This window comes from Mirounga leonina, unplaced genomic scaffold (assembly GCF_011800145.1).
Source record: "Mirounga leonina isolate KUSES-001 unplaced genomic scaffold, KU_Mleo_1.0 Mir_125, whole genome shotgun sequence".
NCBI lineage: Eukaryota > Metazoa > Chordata > Mammalia > Carnivora > Phocidae > Mirounga > Mirounga leonina.
Window position 1 is genome coordinate 848,281 of NW_023270305.1, and position 10,796 is coordinate 859,076.

At 43.0% G+C, this 10,796-nt stretch overlaps 1 protein-coding gene across 1 annotated transcript in view; it reads left to right on the plus strand.

Moving 5' to 3' along the window:
• Window positions 1-5,486: 5,486 nt before the first annotated feature.
• ATP6V1C2 (ATPase H+ transporting V1 subunit C2) overlaps window positions 5,487-10,796 on the plus strand; it is a 72,563-nt gene continuing 67,253 nt past the window's right edge. The window contains exon 1 of the mRNA XM_035000584.1: window positions 5,487-5,504. The gene's annotated coding sequence lies outside the window, so the exon portion shown is untranslated. The remainder of the gene's footprint in view (window positions 5,505-10,796) is intronic.

Genomic DNA, 10,796 nt, shown 5'->3' on the forward strand with positions numbered 1-10,796 from the left:
GCGTGCGGCGCGGGCGCCGGCTGATGACGCATTCCCCGCGCCGGACAGCGCCGGTTTCCGGAAGAGGGAAGTGGCGAGGCGAGCAGGGAACCGAGTGGGGCTCTGGCGAGGCGACCCCGAGACGGTGAGGGTCCGGAGCCGCGCTCTCTCTCCCCTCCACACCCCGAACGTTAGGAAGCCCCTAGGGTCGCTGTCCTGGCCGAGGTGTCGCGGTCCCGACTGGGGCAGGCGGTGCTGGCCAGGCGACCGGAGGCCTTGGGGGCTGGGTCAGGGGAATCAGAGCGGACTTGTATTCTTTTCTTTCCAGGGTTTCAGCAACAATACATCACAAATAAATGCTCTCTAAAGCTAGTGTATTAAAAATGTTACTTTCGTCTGGATTTGTTTGACATTCATCCTCTAAGGAGGGAAAGAAAAGAAAAGGCATACTAAGGAAAGTGGTAAAAGGAGGGGAGCTCAAGGGAGAAGTTCTTTGAAACTGATGTCTTTTGAGACGGGTGTATGACAGTTACGACAGACGCAGCCCCTCACCACATCGTTTCCAGAAAGTTCGCAGACTGTTGATTGTCCAGTTACATAGAGAACAGCCTTTACTAGATGTGAGGACTGGAGAATTTTTGGCTTAGATGAAAAGTTAAGGGGAAAGTGTAGGTTAACGGCAGTCAAACGGGTCCCTTTGAAATTGTAACATAGTACCACGTCCCTTACATGTAACTGAGGTGGGTCATTTTGAGCAAGGCTATGTTAGGTCGTTTATGGTAGGGTGAGGACTTTGGGGCTTAGCAATTTTCTTTTTGTTGTAACTCTCCTCAGAGTTCCGGTCCAGAGTCTACTTTCTGCTTGAGCGTTTCTTTGGGGAAGTATGCAGGACTGTCATCCTCCTGGGGGAGGCAGTGTGCCACAGTGGAAAGATCACGGGCTTCACAGCAATAATAAAATAGACCTTTTAAGCAAGTCATAAAAATGAAAACATTTATTTTCCAAAATGCGCAGGATGATTTCCAAGAAATCTTAAATAATTTTATACAAGTGATACTTTTATTTCCACAAATGTAAAAGCCCATTGATTATAAAACACAAGAGTATCTGTCACTTATTAAGTACTCTGTGTTAGATAGAAGATATATAGACCTAACCTACTAATTTTTTTAAAGATTTCATTTATTTATTTGAGAAAGAGCACAGGCGGGGGTGAGGGGAGTGGCAGAGGGACAAGCAGAGTCCCTGCTGAGCGGGGAGCCTGAGGCAGGGCTTGAACCCAGGACCCTGACATCAGGAACTGAGTCAAAGCAGATGCTTAGCCGACTGAGCCACCCAGGCAGCCCCATCCTACAAATTTTGATAATTAAGGGCCATAGGCCATTTCACTTTATTCAATCCTGTCTCCCACCAACCCCTAAATTTGCCTTCTCATTCATTAGCACTGGTTTCACTATTCTGGTTTTTGTCTCTGCTCATGCTAATCTGGATTCTGGAATGCCCTCCCTTTCTCCTTATATCCAGATTCCACCAGTGCCTCAAAACTCACCTTTTGAATATCTTGTTCATTCTCTTATGCTTTCACTGTACTGTATAAGTACCTTATGGCAATTATACCTTCTTGGTAGATTTTTGTTAGCAACAGACACGGTAATCTAATACACCCTACAAGGACAATAATAATGAACTTGGATGTAATGCTGTCCTGGAAGCCTAGGCTTGGAGGTTTCCTTCAGGTGCTCTGGTTTCCTTAAGTCACCACGACCTCTCAAGGCTAACTAAAATGTCGTTTTTCAAGAGCCCATAAAACGTCTTCCCTTATTAAACTTGGGACAGTCTCCTTTTATCTTCTTCCTCCCTCATTTTTATTACTATAGGAAAATGTGTAATGCACTTGTCTGACCACCCCCTCCATCTAGACTCCGTGGCAACTCTGGACCTTCTTTTTTCTTTTCTTTTCTTTTTTTTTCCAAACCCTGTGTCGAGGCCTTAGCGCTGGACCTTAATTCATCTCTGGGTTCCCTGGGCCAACCCAATGCCTAGTATATAGCACACTTTCAGTAAGTATTTCTTAATAAAAATGAATCGATTAATTTATCACTGCTCATCCTGACCCAAAGTCCTAATTCTTTGAACCACACAGTGTGGCCTTTGGTAATATTAAAAACAGCATATATCGTGGCGCCTGGGTGGCTCAGTCGCTAAGTGTCTGCCTTCGGCTCGGGTCATGATCCCAGTGTCCTGGGATCAAGTTCTGCGTCAGGCTCCCTGCTCTGCGGGGAGCCTGCTTCTCCCTCTCCCACTCCCCCAGCTTGTGTTCCCCCTCTTGCTGTGTCTCTCTCTGTCAAATAAATAAATAAAATCTTTTTTTTTTTAAAAGATTTTATTTATTTTTTAGAGAGCGAGCGAGAGGGAAACAGCATGAGAGGGGAGAGGGTCAGAGGGAGAAGCAGGCTCCCCGCTGAGCCAGGAGCCCGATGTGGGACTCGATCCCAGGACCCTGGGATCATGACCTGAGCCGAAGGCAGACGCTTAACCATCTGAGCCACCCAGGCGCCCTAAATAAATAAAATCTTAAAAAAAAAAACAACCCAGCATATCTCTATGCCAGATGATTATTGTTTCAAACATGTCCATTTCTACATCTTATGTCTCCAACAAGAAATGTCAGAGCTTTGACCCAGAAACCACAAACAAGGGAACACAGTGTTTTCTGCGAGATAAAACAAGGTGTTCTTGGTTCCTTAGTGCCAAGACAGCTCCCTCCCCACAGTCACTGGCCTGAGGGTTTGACCTACTGCTGCTCTCTAGGGTTACTTTCCACTGAGGACAGAACTGCAAAGCGGGGCGCCTGGGTGGTTCGATTGGTTAAACGTCTGCCTTCTGCTCAGGTCATGGTCCCAGAATCCTGGGATTGAGCCCTGTGTCACGCTCACTGCTCAGCAGGGAGTCTGCTTCTCCCTCTTCCGCTCCTCTTGCTTGTTCTCTCTCTCTGTGTCAAATAAATAAATAAAAATCTTTTAAAAAATTAAAAAAAAAGAACTGCAAAGCACGGTGCAGTTTCTCCAGTGTTTCGAGTATCGTGTATAACACAAACAGTTCTGAGATCATACTGAACTTTGAATGTAGTGCTTATTAGATGCCTATTCTTGGAGCTAGGAGAACAGACTCCAGAGCTAGATTGCCTGGGGCCAAATCCTGATTCTACCACTGGCTACCCAGAGAGAGCCTAGATACAGTGAGTTAACCTAATCTCTCCCTGCCTCTGTTTCCTCATTTGAAAAATGAGGATAATATGAGTACATACTTCAAAGGGCTGTTGTAAAGATAAAATGAGCATATGCCATAAATCAGTGAGTCCAAGACATCTATTTTTAACACCCCTGAAATGAGAGTGTGTCTTGTGTGTCACGCGTGCTTAGTTGACAGATTTTTCCTCTAGTGGTACTTGATGTAATGGTGCATCTTACAGTTAATGGGCTTGCATTTATTTATTTATTTATTTATTTATTTATTTATTTATTTATTTTTAAATAGGTTCCATGCCCAACGTGGGGCTCAAACTCACAACCCTGGGATCAAGAGTCACATGCTCTACCAACTAGCCAGCCAGGTTCCCCCTTGGCCTTTTAGATTCAATAAAATACAGTAGAGATGGAGCACTCGGAACAGTGCCTGACATGGTGAGCACTATGCATTACTTGCTATTATTTAGTCCTGGGAACAAAAATAGTTAAAACTGTTTACGAAAAGACTAAATTTAGGCTCCAAATAACTTAAATGTTCTGAGTTGCCATTTCAGAAACTCTCAAGTATTATCCAAAATGCCTCTCTCAGTTCTCTCCCTCCAAGGCCAATTGATCTCCAAATCCTTCTGATTCTACTTTTCAGATGTCAGATTCATTCTTCTCTGTTCCCACTGCCACAGGAGTTCAAACCTTCATCCTCTCTCACCTGACCCATTGTAATCCTTTTCTCTGGTGTCTGTTTCCCACAGGAGACAAAAATCCTCTCTAATGGGAAAATCTAATCACATCACATTCCAATTCAAAGCTCTATAGTTTTCCCCAAACCTGGAAGAACACATCTGCCCACTTTTGCTGGCCTTTCTGGCCTTCTAGTCTCAGTATCTGATGCTGCCCCTCCCCCAATCCTCTCCCACCCTGACCCTCACCCCCTAGACTCTCCAGGCTGAGTTACCTACAGCTTGAAAAATACAAGACCCTCTCTCACCTCTTCATGCCGCCACACCTGCTCTTCTGACTCCTTTTAACTCCCTCTCTCGGCAAACCTTGGTCACTCCCATTCATCCTTCTCCGTCTCCCGGAAGCCTTAAAGTATCTCAGTTCTCACCAAACATTGTATATAATCTCATTGCAGTGTTTCTTAAGCAGGAATTTTACAGCTGTATTCTCAAAAAAACCTTTAGGTTGTTGTTGTTTTTTTTTTTTATTTCAGTGATAGTCTTTTCAACAATTGATGTAAACATCTCTGATTATCTGGTTGGCCATCTTCTGAAAGAAGTTCAGTGTCAATGCCGGGTTTGCATTTCATTTACAGTTCACTGGTGCCCTGTGTCACTACTTTCATTGTCCTGGCTCAGTGATTAGAAGGAGAGGAGGATGGTATGAAGTAACGTGATAGGGACAAGTTTGAGTCAAGTGAAAGTCCAGTGATGTCGTGGCCCACTGTGTGAAAGAAGGTTTTACGGTTCATCAAGTAGAGAACAGCAATGGGAAGAATCAAATCAGCTTGATCAAGGAGGGGGCAGGGAATGCAAAAGAATTCATGAGGTGCTGTATTCCTTTAGCAAAGTGGCAAATGGTTTTCATCAAAACAGTCTCAATCATCATATTAAATTAATTTGAATTACATTGGTTTGAACTTTTAACATTTTGCTTGAAAATAACGCATAGGTTTACTTTGGTGTATAGTAACACAAGAGCTAAAACCACAATAAACTTATAGCTGGGTTTATATTTATATACCTTCAAGTCAAACATTTAAAAAAAAAAGTAAGTCCTAGCTGCAATGCAGTGTCCTGTGTTGGATCCTGGAACAGAAAGAGGACATTAAAGGAAGAAATCAGAAAATCTGAAGAAAATCAGTAGTTTAGTTAATAGTATTGCACGACTGTTAACTTCTTAGTTTTGATAAATATGCCATGGTTGTGGAAGATGGTAAGAGTAGAAAGAGCTGGATGAAAGGCATATGGGAACGCTCTTTGGTGTATTTACAACTTTTCTGTACATCTAAAATTATTTCAGAGTAAAATGTTTTTTAAAAAATAAGCTAAGCCAATACTGAGAGTGAGATTTCTTTTCCCCTTACCTGAATGATCATTACTTAAGGTTGAAGAATTTGTAATTTTTTATTTACTAATCCACATCTCCATAGATTCCTAAACTGCAAGATAGAACATCAGATTTCTGATGAATTGGAAGTGTCTCGCCCTGTGTAGATGCTGCTAAGTGTATGTTGCCAGAATTAATAAGAATAAAATCACCAACTTCACTGCACGGATGGTAAGCATTCTAATTTAATGCTTTATACAAGTCTCCTCTCTTTAAGCTTCACTGAGACCTATGGAGGAGGCAGGATTAATTTTCCAATATTACAAAAGATGTTAATAATTGTTCCATTTATGTAAAGGGGTATGTGAGATGTTGAAAATACTGTTTTTTCAACTTTTCTGTAGGTTTGAAAGTTTTAAAAGAAAAACAAATTTGCCCCAGGTTGCATGAGAGAGACAGGATGCAGACCCTGCCTGAGTGACAGTGAGCAGCCCCCTCCTCCTTCTAGCCAAAGCCTTCCCCACCTGGGAGCCCGAGATCCCACGCTTGCCCATCTCCCTGCTTCTCTGCATCATCACTCAGGTTTACCCATAACCCGTGGAGCAAATTTCCCTATCTTAAAAATGCCATTAGTTTTCTCTTGCTCTATAACAAACTACCACAAACTGAGTGTCTTAAAACCACATAAACATTGGCTCCACAGTTCTGTAGGTCAGAAGTCTGGCATGGAATGGCTGGACTTAGATTAAGGCAGAAACAAAGGTGGTGGCCAGGCTGAGTTCTGGTCTGGAGGCTCTGGGGAAAAAATCAGCTTCCAAGCTCATTCTTGTCAGCAGAATTCATTCTTCTGCAGTTGAAGGACTGAGATCCCTTGTTTTCCTTGCTGGCTGTCAGCTGGGAGCCACTCTGAGCTCCCAGAGGCTGGTCTCAGGTCTGTCCCCCATGACCCCCATTGGCAGCTCATGATATAGACGCTTGCATTCTTTCAGGCCACTCAGAGTGGGTCTCTCTGATCTCCTCCTCTGTGTCCAACAGAGAAAACTCTTCTTCTAAAGGGCTTGTGTGAGTAAGTTAGGTCCTATTGCAAGATCAACTGATTAATAACCTTAATCGCACCTGCAAAAATCTCTTCTGCAGTGTAACATAAGATAATATCCAATCATATGCACAGGGGAAGGAATCACGGAGAGGTGAGGGTCATCGGGTCATTTTAGATCACTGCTGACCACACCTGGATAGTCCTCATCACTGCCATCAATACCACCATCCAGCACAAGCTGTCTGTCCAGCCGAGGGAAAGACAGTCACTCCTCCCTCCATGCAATAGAGTCCTGGCAAACAGCCAGGATTTGACAAATTCAGTTTGGTTAAGCACACCAAACTGTATTCATCTGCTACTATGTGTAAACACCACGTTTGAATTAAATTGAAATGCCTTCAGGACTTACTGTAAATTTTTTGTATTTTTGTATTATCTTAATCCTTCTTTACCCTTGATCACATGTACTATAACCATACTCACTCATACATTTGTTCCACAAGTATTTATTGAGTTATTACCGCATGCCAGGCACAGTTCAGACATTTGTCAATATGTCTGCTTTAGGTTGTAAGCTTCTAGGAGGCAGGTTTCAAGTGAAATTAAACATAAGAAAATGCTCTGTAGGTGACATTATGATACCAAAATTAGTCATATCTATTACTTTCTCCATGAGCTGAATTGGCATACAGATTTCAGAGGGTATACTAGATAATGGTTCCATTTTCAAGGATGCATATGCACATTGGTGCTGCTCTTTATTTTTATATGACCTAATGTTATGCCTTTTGGCCATTTCATGTGGCTTGGATAGGAAAGAAAAAGGAATATACAGTTAACTTTTTCGCTGTTAGAAAGATTCACTTTTTTATTATTTTTTTTAAGATTGATTAATTTTGAGAGAGAGAGAGAGCAGGGAGAGGGGCAGAGGGAGAAAAAGAAAGAGAATCCCAGGCAAACTGCTTGCTGAGTGTGGAGCCCCACATGGTGCTCAATCCTACAACCCAGGAGAGGAGATCATGACCTGAGCTGAAAACAAGAGTCAGAGCTTAACCAACTGAGCCACCCAGGCGCCCAGTTTTTTTTTATGTTTAAATCCACAAATGTCCAATGGTAAAATACACTATAGAATGTTTGATCATGGAAATGTATTCCCTAGTTATGACACATAATAGGCACTCAGTGTCTGTTGAATGAATAAATAAATGAATAACCAAATTAAAAAATGATTAAAGCTATATGCATGTTATTAAAAAATAACACTTCATAAACGTTATTGATATAAATTTATTATTGTTTTCATTAATATTATTAATACGGGCATTTAATGGTCTTCAGTGAACCAGAATAATACATTACCTACACTAAGAACAAACCTAAGCTGGACTTTAGATTAAGTCAGTTTGTTTTGTTTGTTTGTCGGATTTAGGTGATGGGGGTGGGAAGGAAGTTATCTTATTTCCACAAGATAATAGAATCCTGCCCTGAAGTCTGCCCCTGTTTCTTTCCCCTTTCTCCCTCCCCCTTCTCACGCATTCATCAGCCAAACATTTATTGGACCTGCTGCCAGGCCTTGTGCGTGTTAGGAATAAAAGCCTGCATAGGGCATAGCCCACACTGCTAAGGAATCCCGGAGAGGGAGAAATCAAACCGGGGCAGCTGAGCAGTAGAACAGACTGGAAGACTTCTTACACTTGACCGCAAACACCTTCGCTAGGACCGTGCCCCAAACCAGACCACAGTCATCACCCCACACCCAGCCCCAGACAGTGAGATGCTACCTCAGTAGACATTTCCTCCTCAATCACTTACATTTTGTATAAAGAATAGCAAATACGAATGTGCATGCATTTCCAGCCTATTTGGAAGGGGATATTTGGAGTGTTTAATGTATGGAGAATGAACACAGGCTAATTATACTTACAGAATACCAACGGGTGATTTCTGTGCCTGAAATCCTATCACGACCTCTCCTTATGATGGATTGTTGGCTGACACTGTGGCCACAAGCAAATTCATTCCGTCAGAGCTCACAATGTTCTGATCTCAGTGGGTCTTATGCATAGGTATTCGTTGACTTAATTTTGAGGACCGAGTAACTGGACTACAATACTAAATACAATGCTCTGCCTTCGAAGAGCATTTAAAATGATCAGATTATACCAAAAGACAAAAGCCACTGATTTTAGGAAAAAGCAACTCATTTTCTGGATGACTTGCCTGGGCCTTCCAGAGCTCTAGGGCTTCCTGCTGTACAGGAAACAGACACAGTTACAAGTACGAGATGTGCAAAGGACCCATGCAGTTACACAGGGCCCTGTGCTCAGAAAAGCTTTATACTTGGCTTAACACTCTGCTGTCACCATCATGAAATTCTTAATTTTTGAACAAGTGCCCCACATTAGATACCCTTTCTTATATACAGGGCATAATGGGCACATCAAGGAGGGTCCCCTAACTCATTTGGGGGATGGGGAGGTTTTCAGAAAGCGGAAGGTACAGGGGTTATCAGGAAAGGCAGCTGAAAAGGTGGGAAAGAGCTAGATCAGGAGCATGGTGCATTTCAAGTTAAGGCAGCTGGGACTTCGTCCTGGAGCTAATGAGCTTCGAGCCAGAGTGGCATGATTGGATCCGCAAAAGAGCGTCTCGGAGGCTGCTGCGCAAGCTAGCTTTGCAGAGTGCAGTTAGGTAAACAGTGATTGCGATTCTCTAAGTGAGTGAGGAGGAAGGCCTGCATTCTGCAAAGTAGTAGTAGGGAAAGGTAAGAATGGATTCAGCATACATTTAGGGAGAAAAATCGGCAGGCCTGTGATTGTTGTTAAAGCTAAGGGAGAGGACCACATTCAGGGTGCCTCCCAGTTTCAGGGGCAGGCATGATAGTGTAAGAGCAGGTTAGGGAGGGGTGCGAGAGATAAATAAATAATTCAAGATGAGATTTATTGTTAAGATGTCCATTCTCATCACATTAATCTCCAGATTCAAGGCAATTCTAATCAAAATCCCAGTGAGCTTTTTTTTTTTTTTTTGTAGAAATTGACAAGCTGAAAATGTGTAGAAATACAAAGTTTTTTTCCAAAACACTTTTGGAAAAAAAAGTTAGAGGACTTACACTACCGATTTTAAGACATACCATAAAGCTATGGTAATCAAGATAGCTTCTAGAGTAAGAGTCAGCAAACAGATCATAGAAGAGAATAAAAAGCCCACTAATAAACCCTAATATGTAATTACCTGATTTTCAACAATGGCACCAAAGCAATCCAGTGAGGAGAGGTAATTCTTGTCAACAAACGGTGTTGGAGCAACTGGATCTCCAGACGGGGGAAAATGGACCTCGAGTCCTACTTCACACCATACAAAAAAATATGAATTCAAAATAGATCATAGATCTAAACATCAAAGTTAAACCATTAAGACTTTAAAAAGGAAACACAGGTGGGGCGCCTGGGTGGCTCAGTTGTTTAAGCGACTGCCTTCGGCTCAGGTCATGATCTCAGGGTCCTGGGATCGAGCCCCTCATCGGGCTCCCTGCTCTGCGGGAAGCCTGCTTCTCCCCCTCCCACTCCCCCTGCTTGTGTTCCCTCTCTCGCTGTCTCTCTCTCTGTCAAATAAATAAATAAAATCTTTAAAAAAATAAAAAAATAAAATAAAAAAAAGAAACAGGAGAATATCTTGTGACTTGGGGGATAGAATGTAGTCTTCTTAGGCTACACACACACACACAATCTGTAATCACAAAAGAAAAATTGACAAGTTAGACGTCATCAAAATTAGAAACTTCTGATCATCAAGAAACATAGTGAAAATGAATAAGCAAAATTCAAACTGGGAGAAAATATTCACAACACATATACCAAAAAGGACTGGTATCTAGTATATATAAAGAGCGCGAGAGAACAAGGGTGCAAATGAGATGGAAGTTCAGACAGTCAGTCCTGGCAGGGAAAGAAGCAAGACCGGGGGAGGTGACAGAACTTGAGGCGGCAGAGGCGGGCTTGTGTGTGCGTGTGCGCATGTGCATGCGTGTGTGTGTGCGCACGAGTGCATGAGCGCCTCTGTGTGCTTGTGCATGTGTGTGCATGCCTGTGCACATGTGTGTATGTGCGTGCATGCACGCATGTGTGCACATGAGCACGTGTGTGCATGCGCTGTGCACCATGCAGTGGGAGTTAGGCGGGAGGGCAGGGAGGACAGCGGGCTGTGCTGAGGGGGCTGGTGACAGCTAAGCTTTCAGAGGCGCAGCAGTTTCGGGTGATGATGAGGTGCAGGGTGTGGCCTCAGGAGTGGGAGCTGAAAGACAGAAAGGGAAGCTCCTTGGAGTGGAGGAGCGCTGGGAGCTTACAGGCAGGGGCTGGATGTTGTCTATGCGGACGCTCAAGCCAGGCTCAGATGATGACATTTCACTCACTCATCACTCATCACGTTTCTTTCTTTCTTTCTTTCTTTCTTTCTTTCTTTCTTTCTTTCTTTCTTTCTTTCTTTCT